General features: G+C 41.3%; 1 protein-coding gene across 2 annotated transcripts in view; it reads right to left on the minus strand.

Annotated features, from left to right (window-relative positions):
• The window catches only part of TBXA2R (thromboxane A2 receptor), a 195,236-nt gene that overhangs the window by 1,510 nt on the left and 177,777 nt on the right, over positions 1-15,949 (minus strand). The gene's annotated exons all lie outside the window — the stretch shown is intronic.

Consider the following 15,949-nt stretch of genomic DNA (forward strand, 5'->3'; position numbering starts at 1 on the left):
CTAATAATCATCATTATCCTTTGTGCCTCCATCTATCCCTGATCTAAGTACAGGCACCCATCTCCCTTCCCCCGCCCCTTTCACAGCCTGATAAATGTAAGTCTGCCCACTCCACCTATGTCAGACATCTTGGTACACACAATCCAGTCAGCACATTTTCCTCACCTGCTGCTGGATCTGTTCCAAGAGATCCTGTATTAGGCCCCGTTCACACTGAGTTTTTTTGCAGGCAGAAAATTCTGCCTCAAAATTCTGTCTGGAATTCCGAGGCAGATTTAGATCTGCCTGCACGCCGTTTTCTCTGCCTCCCATTGATGTCAATGGGAGATCAGAGATGTAAATGCCCGAAAATAGGGCATACCACTTATTTTTCCCGCGAGCGGTAAAACTGGTAAAAACGCCTCTGCCTCCCATTGAAACCAATAGGAGGCGTTTTCGGACGTTTTTTGGCGCGGTTTCCGATGCGGTTTCCTCAGTATAGGCCATCAATATCTGATTTGTCAGGGTCCGACACTCGGAACCCCCGTCGATCGGCTGTTTTGAAGAGGCCACAGTGCTCGTACGAGCGCTGCTTCCCCTCCATTTCCTTTACTGCTCACATTGTGAATCACGGACACACTTGTAGCGGCGGTTCACAGTATTACAACTTTTCTCCCATTCAAGTGTATACTGTGATACTGTGAACCGCCTCTACAAGTGGGTCCGCAATTCACAGTGTGAGCAGTAAAGGAAATGGAGGGGAAGCAGTGCTCGTACGAACATCGCGGCCCCTTCAAAACAGCCGATCTGCAGGGAGACGGGCCACCACCCATCAGATATTGATGGCTTATCCTGAGGATAGGCCATCAATTTTTGTGGACTGGAAAACCCCTTTGATACCCCAAATATGATTACTTTATGGAAAGTAGACCCCAAGGTATTAATTTAACGACATATCAAAGATTTGAAAATCTGCCATGTAAAATGTCTGCAGCATGCAGATGAGTTTTGTAAAATCTCATCTACTTGCCTTGTACTCCGTGTTGTACATGGTGACTTTGGCCACGACACAGGTTGTCCGACCAAAGATCGCCATGTCCCATAGCCTACACCGCAAGTATTGAAAGACAAAGTGGTCGCGTTGCGACCTGCAAGTAACTGCGACACGACAGTTTGGATTTCTTGCAACTGCCATGTCGTGGCAACTTGCGCGTTGCGACACAACCACATTGACTTTTATTACATGCAATGTAGGCTACGGGACATAGCGATCTTTGGCTGGTCGACCTGTGTCGTACGTGGCCAAAGTCGCCATGTAGCGGATAGACATATTTATTTATAGAGGACATTTTTATTGAAAAAATAGTGCTTTTTTTTTTTTATACATTACATTATTCTTCTCCCTCGCTGGGAGAATGCCAGAGAGGGAGAAGATGCAACTGGTGATCGCTGTGACAGCGATCATCTGGTCAGAGACCACTCTGAAGCCCGGTGATACAGCTGTCTCTAGACAGCTGTATCATGGAGCTCCTTACCGTCGGCATGCATGTGATCGCTGTGAAAGGCTGTCACAGAGTTCACATAACTGAGCACCTTACCGTCTGCATGGATGTGATCGCTGTGACAGGCTGTCACAGCGTTCAAATAGCTGAGCGCCTTACCGTCGGCTCACAAGCGCTGCTGGGAGGAGCAATGTAATCGCTGTGACATGCTGACACAGCGATCACATGACCGGAGACCACACTGAGTGGTCTCCGGGTGAAAGCTCCGTGATATCAGCTGTCTCTAGACAGCTGTATCACAGAGCTCCTCAGAGTCGGCACATAAGCGCTGCTGTTAGGAGCAATGTGATCGCTGTGACATGCTGTCACAGCGATCACATGACCGGAGACCACACTGAGTGGTCTACGGGTGAAAGCTCCGTGATATCAGCTGTCTCTAGACAGCTGTATCACAGAGCTCCTCACAGTCGGCACATAAGCACTGCTGTTAGGAGAAATGTAATCGTTGTGACAGGATGTCACAACGATCACATGACTGGAGAGCACGCAGAGTGGTCTCCGGTTAAAGTTCCATGATACAGCTGTCTAGAGACAGCTGTATCACGGAGTTAAATGCCACCGGGGAGCGGCAAACATGCTTACTCTGCAGGACGTTCTGGAATGGCCCTGCAGAGTAAATTGCGGACCGCCCGGACGTGGTTAAACAGATGAGGAAACACGTGGTACAGTTACGTCATTTGCGACGTAACCGTACACTCTGATAACCGGAAATAGGAAGTTAGCTATCGGAGCTAATGGACGGGTCTGCAGAGGAAGTGCCAATTTTGGATTCGCAAGTGGTCACGTGACTGAAGATGGGACACGACGCTACATTCATCAGATCCAACGTAAGTATATTGCAAAGTTACTTATTTTGCATTGTTTAGTTTAACTAAATGTGATTGTTTGCTTCCGGAAAACCCCTTTAATAAAAAACGTCTGAAAATACGGAGCTGTTGGTTATGGCACTGATATGCATTTGTGGAGTTTTTGACTGTACATAAGATAAGGACATGTAAAGGAAATGGAAAGATTGTAAATGTTGCAGCTAATTTTCTGCTCTTGTCATCTCCATTTCACAGTTAATTTTAATTGTACATGTGTTTATGTTTTCATTATGTCATTATGGCTTCCTATTAAGATCTCTGTAAAATCTCTGTAGTAGAAAAACGTCTTTGTAACCCTAGACTTTTTTTTTTATAGGATAGTACTGGTTAACACAAAAAATGTAGTATTTACTTTCCTGTTATCGAAATTTTCCTGCATTTCGATGCCAGAATGTTTACTGCCTATATATGGCTAGAACATTTCCTTCCTTGAGCCTGATATTTATTGCTGGAATAACTACAAAGAAGTGCATCTGGATCTGCACATAGGAAAAGTACACATCATAAATCCATACTAATGTTAGTAGTAGTGGACATATCAAAGGAGGCCTTGGCTTGATTATAGCGTAAAAATATGCATAATTTGTTGTGGTGTTATGCTACATTATATTTATATAAATAAAAACGAATTATGTAGTGTATAATAAATAAAATATAATAAAAACAATAAATCCTTTAATTAAAAAAGAAAAATGTTATCACGTTAGATTTCAGTCCCCTAAAAATTATATAATAAAAATAACATTAATAATTATAATTATTTAAAACTTTTATACATTCAGTCATGGGAGAAAATTAGGACTTTTTTTAATTTTTAACATTTGTGGACATATCAACACTAGATCTCCCTTCAAACAGTATACAGTTAGATTAACAAAGCATAAAGTAGTGTTTTTTGCGTTATTTTCGTAATATTTTTTTTTTTACTGAAGCTCTGCAGCCAGATGTTTCAGATGTTTTTTAGGATCTATAGTGAAATATGAAAGTGTCTTCATACACAGCATTTTGTTTTGTGGCGATTAAGTGACGTTTTTGGAATGAGTATATCTCCATAGGCTTTTTAATATAACTTCAAAAATGGCAGGAAAAACTCAATTTCAGTTCAATTCAGAAATGCAGTAAAAACACTTAAAAATGCAGGCTTTTTTTTTCAAAAAAAAAAGTGGCGTAATTAAAAAAAATAGCAATATTAAAATATTTAAAAAAATATCACATATGACATTTCTTTCTGAGCATAAATTAAGCACAGTCAAGATGTTATAAGAAATCTCTAAGAACCTCAGAATGTCATAACAGGTCCTTCCTACAAGCAGATCTCACAATTATTGATGTAAAAGTGAATGAGTCTACTATTAGAAAGAGGCTGCACAAATTAGATCGGAGGGGACATTGGAGGGGAGCCAGGAAGAAACCTTTGCTGTCCAGTGAGAATTAGACTGGGTTCACACGAGCATGTTACGTCCGTAATGGACAGAACGCATTTCGGCCGCAAGTCCCGGACCGAACACACTGCAGGGAGCCGGGCTCCTAGCATCATAGCTATGTACGATGCTAGGAGTCCCTGTCTCTCCGTGGAACTACTGTCCCGTACTGAAAACATGATTACAGTACGGGACAGTTGTCCTGCAGCGAGGCAGGGACTCCTAGCGTTGTACATAACTATGATCACTGGCGTAGCTATAGGGGTCGCAGCGGTCGCAATTGCGACCGGGCCCCGAAGCCAGGGGGGCCCACAGCCCCCCGCACCACATCAATAAAAAGTTACTATAGTAACTCGGGACGCGGGCCCCTGTTACTATAGTAACAGACTGTACTTACCTTCCTGGTTCCGGATCGCAGCGGAGGTCCTGACGTCACAGCGCTGTGCGCAGCGCATGACGTCACAGCGCTATGCACCACGCACAACATCGAGAGGACAGAACTTCCGCCGCGGCTGAAGAGGAAGGTAAGATTAGTAGCCCTGACTGCTAAAGTTGACTGGCGGGGTCCGACTCCCGGGACCCGCCAATCAGCTGTTTTGAAGGGGCCGCAGCACTCGTACGAGAGCTGCGTCCCCTTCATTCCGGTCACTTCATTCCGGTCACACTGTGAATCGGTGTCGGCGATTCACAGTGTGAGCGAGTAAGTGAAATGAAGGGGAAGCAGCTCTCGTACGAGTGCTGCGACCCCTTCAAAACAGCTGATTGGCGGGTCCCGGGAGACGGACCACGACACATCAGCTATTGATGGCCTATCCTGTGGATAGGCCATCAATATTTAGGGACTGCACAACCCCTTTAAGCCTACAATGTAGCAGGCTTAGAGGGCCCATGAGACAGGATAACAGATTGTGTGATCCTGTCTGCTGGGCCCTGTATCTAAGCCAATCACATGGTAGGCTTAGATACATGGCCCATGTGTGATCCTGTCTGATGGGCCCTGTATATAAGCCTACCACACTGTAGTCTTAGATACAGGGCCCCAGCACACAGTAATCTTATACTGTATAAGATTACTGTGTGCTGGACCCTGTATCTAAGCCTACCTTGTGGTAGGCTTAGATACAGGGTCCCACAGACAGTATCACACATGGGCCCTGTATCTAAGCCTAACACATTTGTTACTAATCGTTTTTTTTTTGTGTGTTTTCTTACAGGTTCGGTCGTTGGACTACGTCGGATTCCAGGACTACTTCGATGACGGCTTTTTTTTTTATTATCAATAAAATGGTTAATGAGGGTTGTGTGTTTTTTTTTTATTTCAATAAAATATTTTTTCTATGTCTTTGTGTTTTTTTTTAAACTATATTACTACCGCCTTAGTAATGGCCGCCGGCTGATTGACAGCATACATTGCTAAGGCGGGGCTTAGTGTTAGCCGGTGCAGAGGCTAACACTAACCCCCTTTATTACCCCGGTACCCACCGCCACCAGGGGTGCTGGGAAGAGCCGGGTACCATCCAGTACTTGACCATCTGTAGTGATGGTCGGCCACTGGGGCGGCAGCAGGCTGGTATTATCAGGAGGGGAAAGGCCAAAAACAGTGGACCTTCCCACCCTGGTAATGCTAGGCTGCTGCTGCTTTATTGTATCTGGCTGGTTATGAAAAATGGGGGGGACCCCACGTCATTTAAAAAAAAAATAAAATAAAATAACTGGAAAGAACGATGTCGGGTCCCCCCCAATTTTCGTAACCAGCCAGATACAACACAGCAGCAGCAGGCAGCATTACCAGGGTGGTAGGTGCCACTGTTTTTGGCCTTCCCCAGCCTAATACTACCAGCCTGCGGCCACCCCGGTGCCTGCCCGTCACTACAGATGGACGGGTACTGGTTCGTACCCGGCTCTTCCCAGTACCCCTGGTGGCGGTGGGTACAGGAGTAATAATGGGGGCTAACAATGCACCGGCTAACATTAAGCCCCACCTTAGTAATGGAGGTTGTCAATCAGCCGGCGGCCATAACTAAGGCGGTGATAATAAAGTTTAAAAAGAAACAAGCACATAGAAAAAATATTTTATTGAAATAAAAAAACACAACCCTCATTAACCATTTTATTGAGAATAAAAAAACGCTGTCATTGAAGTCCTCGAATCCGAAGTCCAACAACCGAACCTGTAAAAAAACAAAAAGAAGGAAAATTATTATTCGTACCTTTCCTGGGTCCAGCGCTGGAGCCGCAATGTCAGCGAGCTGGGCCCTATATCTAATCCTATCATGTGTGATACTGTCTGCTGGGCCCTATATCTAATCCAATCATGTGTGATACTGTCTGCTGAGCCACTGTATCTAATCCTATCATGTGTGATACTGTCTGCTGGGCCCTATATCTAATCCAATCATGTGTGATACTGTCTGCTGAGCCACTGTATCTAATCCGATCATGTGTGATACTGTCTGCTGGGCCCTATATCTAATCCAATCATGTGTGATACTGTCTGCTGAGCCACTGTATCTAATCCTATCATGTGTGATACTCCCTTCTGAGCCACTGTATCTAATCCTATCATGTGTGATACTGAAACAGTGGGAGGGTTCCTCCAGCTCACCTTATCACGGATATGTTGAGTCGTTCGCGCACGGGTCCCCATGTCGGTACACGTATAAACATAGACAAAAAAGTGGAAATTGAATCCAGCGCTGAGTCCTTTTGGGTCTGTTAAAATAGGAAGCTTCTTCCAAGTTTTATTTGCAACAAAGTTAAAACAACAAATGTAGTGAGTACGTGTAATCCCAAAGTACAATAGAGGGTTTTAGCAGTGTGAGCGGTGCCTACGCGTTTCTGACGCCAACTGCGTCCTTAGTCATGGCTTCTGATGTTTCTCGCTCGCAGTCTAGGAATTTATATCCGGTCTATTTTTAGCAACAGTTAATTGCGATTCAACTGGGGAGCTCCCTGGAACGCAGGTCATTTCCTATATCACAACCAACATACTTCGTAGAACGGGTGAACATAATCTTCAACACCTCTTCTTCGGGTAAGTAATTTTCGTTCTTTCCTTTCTAATATTATGTGATTGTATTATTTGATTGAAAATGTTATTAACTGTATAACTAAATTATCGCTGGAGTTTGCGATATTCCAAAAAAGACGGCAAAGGAATTTCGTCCTTTGGTGTAATTTAATAACGGGAATACTGACTGGTTAAAAACATATATAGGTGTACGTAACATGAGTATAAAAATTACTAGTTCAGTGGGAGATACTGTTCAGGAAAGGTTTACTGTATTTTTAATATAAGATATATTTTTATTATATTATACAATATAACTTGGTGTTCGATAACACACTTTGTTATGTGAATTGTTTTATTATATATATATATATATATATATGAACGTTTTATGCAATAGAATAAGTGATTGGAAGAGTCTAGGTGAACTATTTCCATTACTTTCAAGTGTCTGATCTGATAAATTTATGGGATTTAAAAGACAATGTAAGTACCGATTTTAACAATACGAAAAAATACTAGGAAAATATGATAATTATGACATATTTGATGTATGGGAGATCCATTATTATCAAGAAAAGATGGATGCTTAGTGTTAACTAGAGAGTAGTTTGCATCAATGTAGAATAATCCCTGAAACAAGGGGGAAATTGTTAATTTATCTTTTAATTTGGCTCCAATGCTCTTCTTTGTTTTGCAATATTTTCAATTACTTTGTATTTATTCAATGATCTCTATCTGTCAAAAAAATGAAGTTTTGGAGATATGTTAGGAATTGTATTAAATTCTTCTACTGGTCAATCTCTGGATTGTTAACCTAATCCTAGCGTGTCTAAAAAATAGATATGTTCTTTGGCCAATGGGTGAATGTTTATTGTTATGTTGAATCAGGAGTTCTTATGTATGTAATTCAGTAATGAAACATTAATTATTTTCTTAAGTTGAGGCCGTTGGGTACTCGTGTTCGTAGTCTGTATATCCAATATGCCTCTCTTGTGTGTGTCTTGTGTTTAATATCCCCTCCCCTTTTGGGAGTGTGAATTTTTTCAATGGCATAGCAAATAAAACTGTTAGTTGATCTATTGTGGTGATGAATGAAATGTTTTGCTGCATTTGAAATATTCAGTATATTCAGGTTCCGGATATAACCTAGATGTTCCAGTATTCTTGTTTTTAATTTACGGTTTGTACATCCTATGTATTTAAGATTGCATTGTGTGCATTCTATAATATATATCACGGATTCTGAATTGCAATTAATGTAATTATTAATTATAAAGGTATTAGTATTTGTTGAATCCAGGAAAACTTTTTTTGGGGTTGCATACAGGCATACTTTGCAAGGTTTATTTCCACATTTGAAGAACCCTTTGTGTTCTAGCCATGTGGTTTTAGATACTTTGGAGCTGAAAAAAGAGGGAGAGAGGGAGCCACCGAGGGAGGAGGCTTTGCGTGCCACGAATCTACAACCTTCTTTGAGAATGTCTGCTAGAATGTCATCTTCCATCAGCATGGGTAGACGTCTTGTAACAATCCTTTTTATGTCATTAAATTGATTACTTTGTTCTAGAACTAAAGTAGGTTTATTAGGTTCTAGGGTCGGACTTGTGTGTTTCTGGGATAATAGGACATCCCTAGTTTTCTTAGAGGTGATGTTACTTGCTCTTTTTAATGACCATTGTGGGTAACTTCTATTGCATAATCTGTTATGAATTTGTTGCTGTTCTATTTTAAATTGTTTATCACAACCACAATTTCGTTTGGCTCTGTATAGTTCACCCACTGTGATGGAAGTGAAGGTTTGCTTAGCGTGATTGCTGCCGGCGTGCAAGATTGTATTGCCGGCTGTGGGCTTTCTGACAACTCTCAGGAACTATAGCACTAAGGAAATGATACAGAGGGGCCTACATTTAAAAAAAGTCCCAACTTTCAATTATTCGGAAGAGTTTTGTAAGGAGTGGAACCAAACTCTTTCAGACTTTTCCCTGAAATTAATGGGACTGATTATCAAGCAGGAAGAATGCAAGTTATTGGAATTAAAGAATGAGATTTTCACAATCAAAACAAAACTGGATTTATTTTCCAGCTCACCCGAGTTTATCACACTGGAAACACGTACGTCCCAAAGCATAGACAAAGTGGATAAGTCAATAGCAGAAATAAAAAAATCCAAATTTCAACGGGATCTCCGTGATTAGGCCAACAATGAGGTCTATGAGTGGAAAAACCTATTCTAAAATATCGACAGCGGCAGAAGAAATATGGAGATTACCAAAATAGAGTCAGCTTCAGTTCTACTGAACCTGACTCAGCAGATGGCGAAAATGAAGGATCAGATAATGAGAGCATGAGAGGAGGACATAAATTTAAATATGGATCTGACAAAGTAAAATATACATCAAAAAACGAGGCAGGAGGGGCGGCCGCAAACACAAACATCATGGATCAAGAAGAGAGCCGTCGCCTCCGCTCCCGCAAGAACCAGTATCCTATTTAAACATCATCAATCTCTCAAACATCACTCTTACTAAGGAACAGTCAGAAGTACTGTCACTCGGTCTCAATTTTGCTCCTAGCCAAAGTTTCGATCTTTTCAGCACTTAAATGGATGTCAATAAGTTCGTTAGAAATCTAACAGTCAAGAGACATTTTTTCACAGAGGATTTAAGCACACAAGAATCTAATAACATGGAAGCAGCCCTCATTTTGGACAACACAGATTCTAACCCACATGAAGGTGATTTGGAAAGAGACAAACCGGATTACAACATCCTTTCATTCAAGGAGTCAAGGACTATTATATGTCTGGAAAGCCTAGACACGGAAATTCAACTAAAACATATCAATACTTCAAGTAACTTCAAAACTATCAACCCCAAATTTTATCCTATTTCATCAAGGACAGAAAATATGGACTGCTTTCAAGCAGCCATTGAAAAGGATCTGCAACACTTATTGGATACTCAGAACAAACAAAAAGAAATAACGAATTTTCCTGTCAGACTGAGAAAGGAAGCCAAATCCCTTCAGGACAACAAGGACCTAATTATTAAAATGTCGGACAAAGGTGGCAGCATCACCATAATGAACAAGGAGGATTACAAAACACAAATCAAAGACTTATTATCTGATCAAGACACCTATGAAATACTGAAATATAATTCTACAGTAAAATTTCAAAAAGAAATTAAAAATCTAATAGATATAGGATTACAAAACGGTTCATTGACACAAAAACAATCAGAGTATATGTATGTGGACCACCCAATCATACCTATAATGCATGCCCTCCCTAAGACCCACAAGAACATCATTCCCCCCCCCCAATGAGACCCATTGTGTCCGGTATAGGCTCTCTCCCTGAAAAAACATCAGAGTGGCTTGATTCTTTGCTACAGCCAATAGCCCAAAATACCCCGGGTTTCCTAAGAGACACAGTTGATGTCCTACGTGCTTTCCATAATGAAACATGGCTAAACAATTACACATGGTTAACATGTGATGTAACATCATTGTACACAAGTATTCCCCATCACATAGCCTATACATCTGTGAAACATCATTTGGCCGTACACAGTAACAACAGTGATCAACTCCAGACGTTTATTTTAGAAGTACTGATGTTCTTAATGACTCACAATTATTTTCAGTTTGACGGTATTTTTTACTTACAACTAAGAGGAGTTTCGATGGGAGCTAAATTCTCCCCCTCCTTGGCCAACCTAGTGATGGCATGGTGGGAAGAAACATCAATTTTCTCCATGTCCAATCCATTTGGGGACAACATACACTGGTATGGCAGATATATTGACGATCTCTTGTTCATTTGGGACGGGGAAGTGTCTGCCATACCAGATTTTGTTTGTTTTCTGAATTCCAATACATCGAATCTCAAATTTACGTATGCACAGGATAAAAACAGTATTGTCTTCCTGGATTTAGAATTAACAGGAGTAGAAAATGTAACAATACAATCAAAAACGTTCATTAAGCCCACAGCCGGCAATACAATCTTGCACGCCGGCAGCAATCACGCTAAGCAAACCATCACTTCCATCCCAGTGGGTGAACTATACAGAGCCAAATGAACAGATTATGCAATAGAGGTTACCCACAATGGTCATTAAAAAGAGCAAGTAACATCACCTCTAAGAAAACTAGGGATGTCCTATTATCCCAGAAACGCACAAGTCCGACCCTAGAACCTAATAAACCTACTTTAGTTCTAGAACAAAGTAATCAATTTAATGACATAAAAAGGATTGTTACAAGACGTCTACCCATGCTGATGGAAGATGACATTCTAGCAGACATTCTCAAAGAAGGTTGTAGATTCGTGGCACGCAAAGCCCCCTCCCTCGGTGGCTCCCTCTCTCCCTCTTTTTTCAGCTCCAAAGTATCTAAAACCACATGGCTAGAACACAAGGGGTTCTTCAAATGTGGAAATAAACCTTGCAAAGTATGCCTGTATGCAACCCCAAAAAAAGTTTTCCTGGATTCAACAAATACTAATACCTTTATAATTTATAATTACATTAATTGCGATTCAGAATCCGTGATATATATTATAGAATGCACACAATGCAATCTTAAATACATAGGATGTACAAACCGTAAATTAAAAACAAGAATACTGGAACATCTAGGTTATATCCGGAACCCGAATATACTGAATATTTCAAATGCGGCAAAACATTTCATTCATCACCACAATAGATCAACTAACAGTTTTATTTGCTATGCCATTGAAAAAATTCACACTCCCAAAAGGGGAGGGGATATTAAACACAAGACACACACAAGAGAGGCATATTGGATATACAGACTACGAACACGAGTGCCCAAAGGCCTCAACTTAAGAAAATAATTAATGTTTCATTACTGAATTACATACATAAGAACTCCTGATTCAACATAACAATAAACATTCACCCATTGGCCAAAGAAAATATCTATTTTTTAGACACGCTAGGATTAGGTTAACAATCCAGATTGACCAGTAGAAGAATTTAATACAATTCCTAACATATCTCCAAAACTTCATTTTTTTGACAGATAGAGATCATTGAATAAATACAAAGTAATTGAAAATATTGCAAAACAAAGAAGAGCATTGGAGCCAAATTAAAAGATAAATTAACAATTTCCCCCTTGTTTCAGGGATTATTCTACATTGATGCAAACTACTCTCTAGTTAACACTAAGCATCCATCTTTTCTTGATAATAATGGATCTCCCATACATCAAATATGTCATAATTATCATATTTTCCTAGTATTTTTTCGTATTGTTAAAATCGGTACTTACATTGTCTTTTAAATCCCATAAATTTATCAGATCAGACACTTGAAAGTAATGGAAATAGTTCACCTAGACTCTTCCAATCACTTATTCTATTGCATAAAACGTTCATATATATATATATATATATATAATAAAACAATTCACATAACAAAGTGTGTTATCGAACACCAAGTTATATTGTATAATATAATAAAAATATATCTTATATTAAAAATACAGTAAACCTTTCCTGAACAGTATCTCCCACTGAACTAGTAATTTTTATACTCATGTTACGTACACCTATATATGTTTTTAACCAGTCAGTATTCCCGTTATTAAATTACACCAAAGGACGAAATTCCTTTGCCGTCTTTTTTGGAATATCGCAAACTCCAGCGATAATTTAGTTATACAGTTAATAACATTTTCAATCAAATAATACAATCACATAATATTAGAAAGGAAAGAACGAAAATTACTTACCCGAAGAAGAGGTGTTGAAGATTATGTTCACCCGTTCTACGAAGTATGTTGGTTGTGATATAGGAAATGACCTGCGTTCCAGGGAGCTCCCCAGTTGAACCGCAATTAACTGTTGCCAAAAATAGACCGGATATAAATTCCTAGACTGCGAGCGAGAAACATCAGAAGCCATGACTAAGGACGCAGTTGGCGTCAGAAACGCGTAGGCACCGCTCACTCTGCTAAAACCCTCTACTGTACTTTGGGATTACACGTACTCACTACATTTGTTGTTTTAACTTTGTTGCAAATAAAACTTGGAAGTAGCTTCCTATTTTAACAGACCCAAAAGGACTCAGCGCTGGATTCAATTTCCACTTTTTTGTCTATGTGTGATACTGTCTGCTGAGCCACTGTATCTAATCCTATCATGTGTGATACTGTCTGCTTAGCCACTGTATCTAATCCTATCATGTGTGATACTGTCTGCTGAGCCACTGTATCTAATCCTATCATGTGTGATACTGTCTACTGGGCCCTATCTCTAATCCTATCATGTGCGATACTGTCTGCTGGGCCACTGCATCTAATCCTATCATGTGTGATACTGTCTGCTGAGCCAATGTATCTAATCCTATCCATAGTTTATAGGGTCGTAGTGCTATAGATATGCTATGCTGTCTCCTATACACACATTTTTTTTGAGACGGACACATATGTATTGGGGCTATTTCTGCTGACATTTTAAGTCCTTAGTAACGCCCCTCACTGCTGGTGATGCATTGTTGGGTCACTTAGGAGACCCAGCGATGCAGCTGAAAGCTGCGGACCGTCGGCCATGAGAAGTTTGCGGGGGGGGGGGCCCAATAAGAACTTTTGCATCGGGGCCCATGAGCCTTTAGCTACGCCCCTGACTATGATGCTAGGAGCCCGGCTCCCTGCAGCTTATTCGGTACGGGACTTGCGGCCGAAATACGTTCCGTCCATTATGGACGTAATATGCTCGTGTGAACCCAGCCTAACAGGACTTCCCCATGAACACCCAGGCATCCGGTTTAGTGGAACAATGTTATCCGGACTAACGAGGCAAAGTTATCTGGTCAGAATATATGACAGGACATGTTTGGCAAAAGCAGCATTTCGCTAGAAGAACTGGATACCAACTGTAAAACATGTGACACCATCTGTCAGGACCTTGAAACATGACAATGACAACATGGCAGTAAATCCCAAAGTAATGCCTAAAAAAAAAAAGATAGAGGGAATGGTCAAGTCAAAGTTTGGCTCTAAATCACACCAGGGTGCTCTCTGAAGATTTGAAACCTTTTGAACATCGTGCAGCTGAAAAAATGATACATCGAGGAGTGGAAAACAAAAAATTGTCCCAGACAATGTCAGAGACTGGTAGACCATTATAAAAAATGACAGCTTAAGTTTCGGACAAAAATAAAATAAAATCAAACCTGTCAAATAAATCACTTATCTGCGAAATATTTGTTTAAAAAATTATTAAAAGGTCAATTTGTGTTTTTTATGCATTTACATCATCTTTTTTAATGAAGATCACCTACCGATATGTTAAATAAATAACTTTTTCATAGGTTAATAATGGTTATCTATCACAGCACAGGACATGCTCAAGCTCTGTATCTATGTACATAAACAAACACAGCAGCATTCAGAATCAAATTTAGACACATAGGTTCTTATGCATTTAAAATTGTTTTCAGGCGTATTTCAGGGCGTTTACACCTCAGGGCGTTTTTTTACGCCTCGTTTTCAAAAAACGGCACGTAAAAAGACGCCCGCGAAAATGAAGTGCATGTCAGTTCTTGGGACATTTTTGGAGCCGTTTTTCATTGACTATAGAAACACAGCTCCAAAAACGGACGTCAATAATGGCGCGAAAATCACGAGTGGCTTAAAAAACGTCTGAAAATCAGGAGCTGTTTTCCCTTGAAAACAGCTCCGTATTTTCAGACGTTTTTGATTTTGTGTGTGCATATACCCTTATTGTAACATCCACAGCCGCGGATCGTCGTTCTTACCTGCCCCCCCCAATGGCCGCGGCCATGGACAAGTGAGTGGCAGGTGGCGTCTCCCTCCTGAGAGACGCCAGTACTCACTTCCGCATCGCTGCACTGGTTCCCGTAGGGTGCACGCACGCGCATGCGCTCGCGTCCGGCCTTAACCCCTTTCCGCACACGGGCGTGACTGTACGTCCAAAATCGAAGTGAGTTCCCGCACACGGGCGTACAGTCATGCCCTGCAGATAAAGCGAGCACAGGAGCTGTGAGCACTTTATCTTCAGCGGCTGTCAGCTGTCATACACAGCTGACATGCCGCTGCGATGGCTGTTACCGCCGATCGCAGCCATTTAACCCCTTCAATGCGGCTGTCAATGATGTCCGCCGCATTGAAGTGGTTTACAGAGGGAGGGAACTCCCTCTGTACCCCCCGGGCCTTCCCGCGATGGATCGCGGGTGGCGATTGTTACTATGGCAACCAGGAAGCCGTTACTAGGCTTCCTGGTTGCCAAGGTACGGTAGCCTATTAGGTCCTGCCTGAGGCAGGACCTAATACGCTAACTGTCAAATGAAGAATGACAGTTACGATGCACGGCACTACATAAGTAGTGCAGTGCATCGTAGCGGGGATCAGAAGACCAGATCTTCAAGTCCCCAGGTCAGTGTAAAAGAAAAAGTAAAAAATGTAAAAGAAAAATAAATAAATTAACCCGTTAGTGACCGCCAATACGCCTTTTAACGGCGGCCACTAACGGGCTTTATTCTGATGCATATGCCTTTTTACGGCACTGCATCAGGATAAAGTAAACAGAGCAGGGAGCTGTCAAATCTCCCTGTTCTCAGCTGCCAGAGGTAGCTGAGAGCTGGGGGCGTCCCTGCTCTGCCAGGTGAGATCGATATAAGTATCGATCTCACCCGTTTAACCCTTCAGATGCGGTGCGCAATAGCGTGCACCGCATCTGAGTGGTTTTGGAGAGAGGGGGGGAGCTCCCTCTCTCTCCCACCGACACCCGGCGATACGATCGCCGAGTGTCTGTGTCTCCAATGGCAGCCGGGGGCCTAATGAAGGCCCCCAGGTCTGCCTGGAGCGAATGCCTGCTAGATCATGCCGGAGGCATGACCTAGCAGATGCCTGTCCGTTTTAAACGGACAGGCAGTGATACACTGCAATACAAAAGTATTGCAGTGTATTATAATAGCGATCGTAGAATCGCATATTAAAGTCCCCTAGTGGGACTAGTAAAAAAGTAAAATAAGTTGAATAAAGTTAATTACAATTTAAAAAAAAAAAAAAATGAAAAACCCACCTTTTCCCTTACAAAATGCTTTACTATGA

The sequence above is a fragment of the Rhinoderma darwinii genome, chromosome 1, assembly GCF_050947455.1.
Source record: "Rhinoderma darwinii isolate aRhiDar2 chromosome 1, aRhiDar2.hap1, whole genome shotgun sequence".
Classification (NCBI taxonomy): Eukaryota; Metazoa; Chordata; class Amphibia; order Anura; family Rhinodermatidae; genus Rhinoderma; species Rhinoderma darwinii.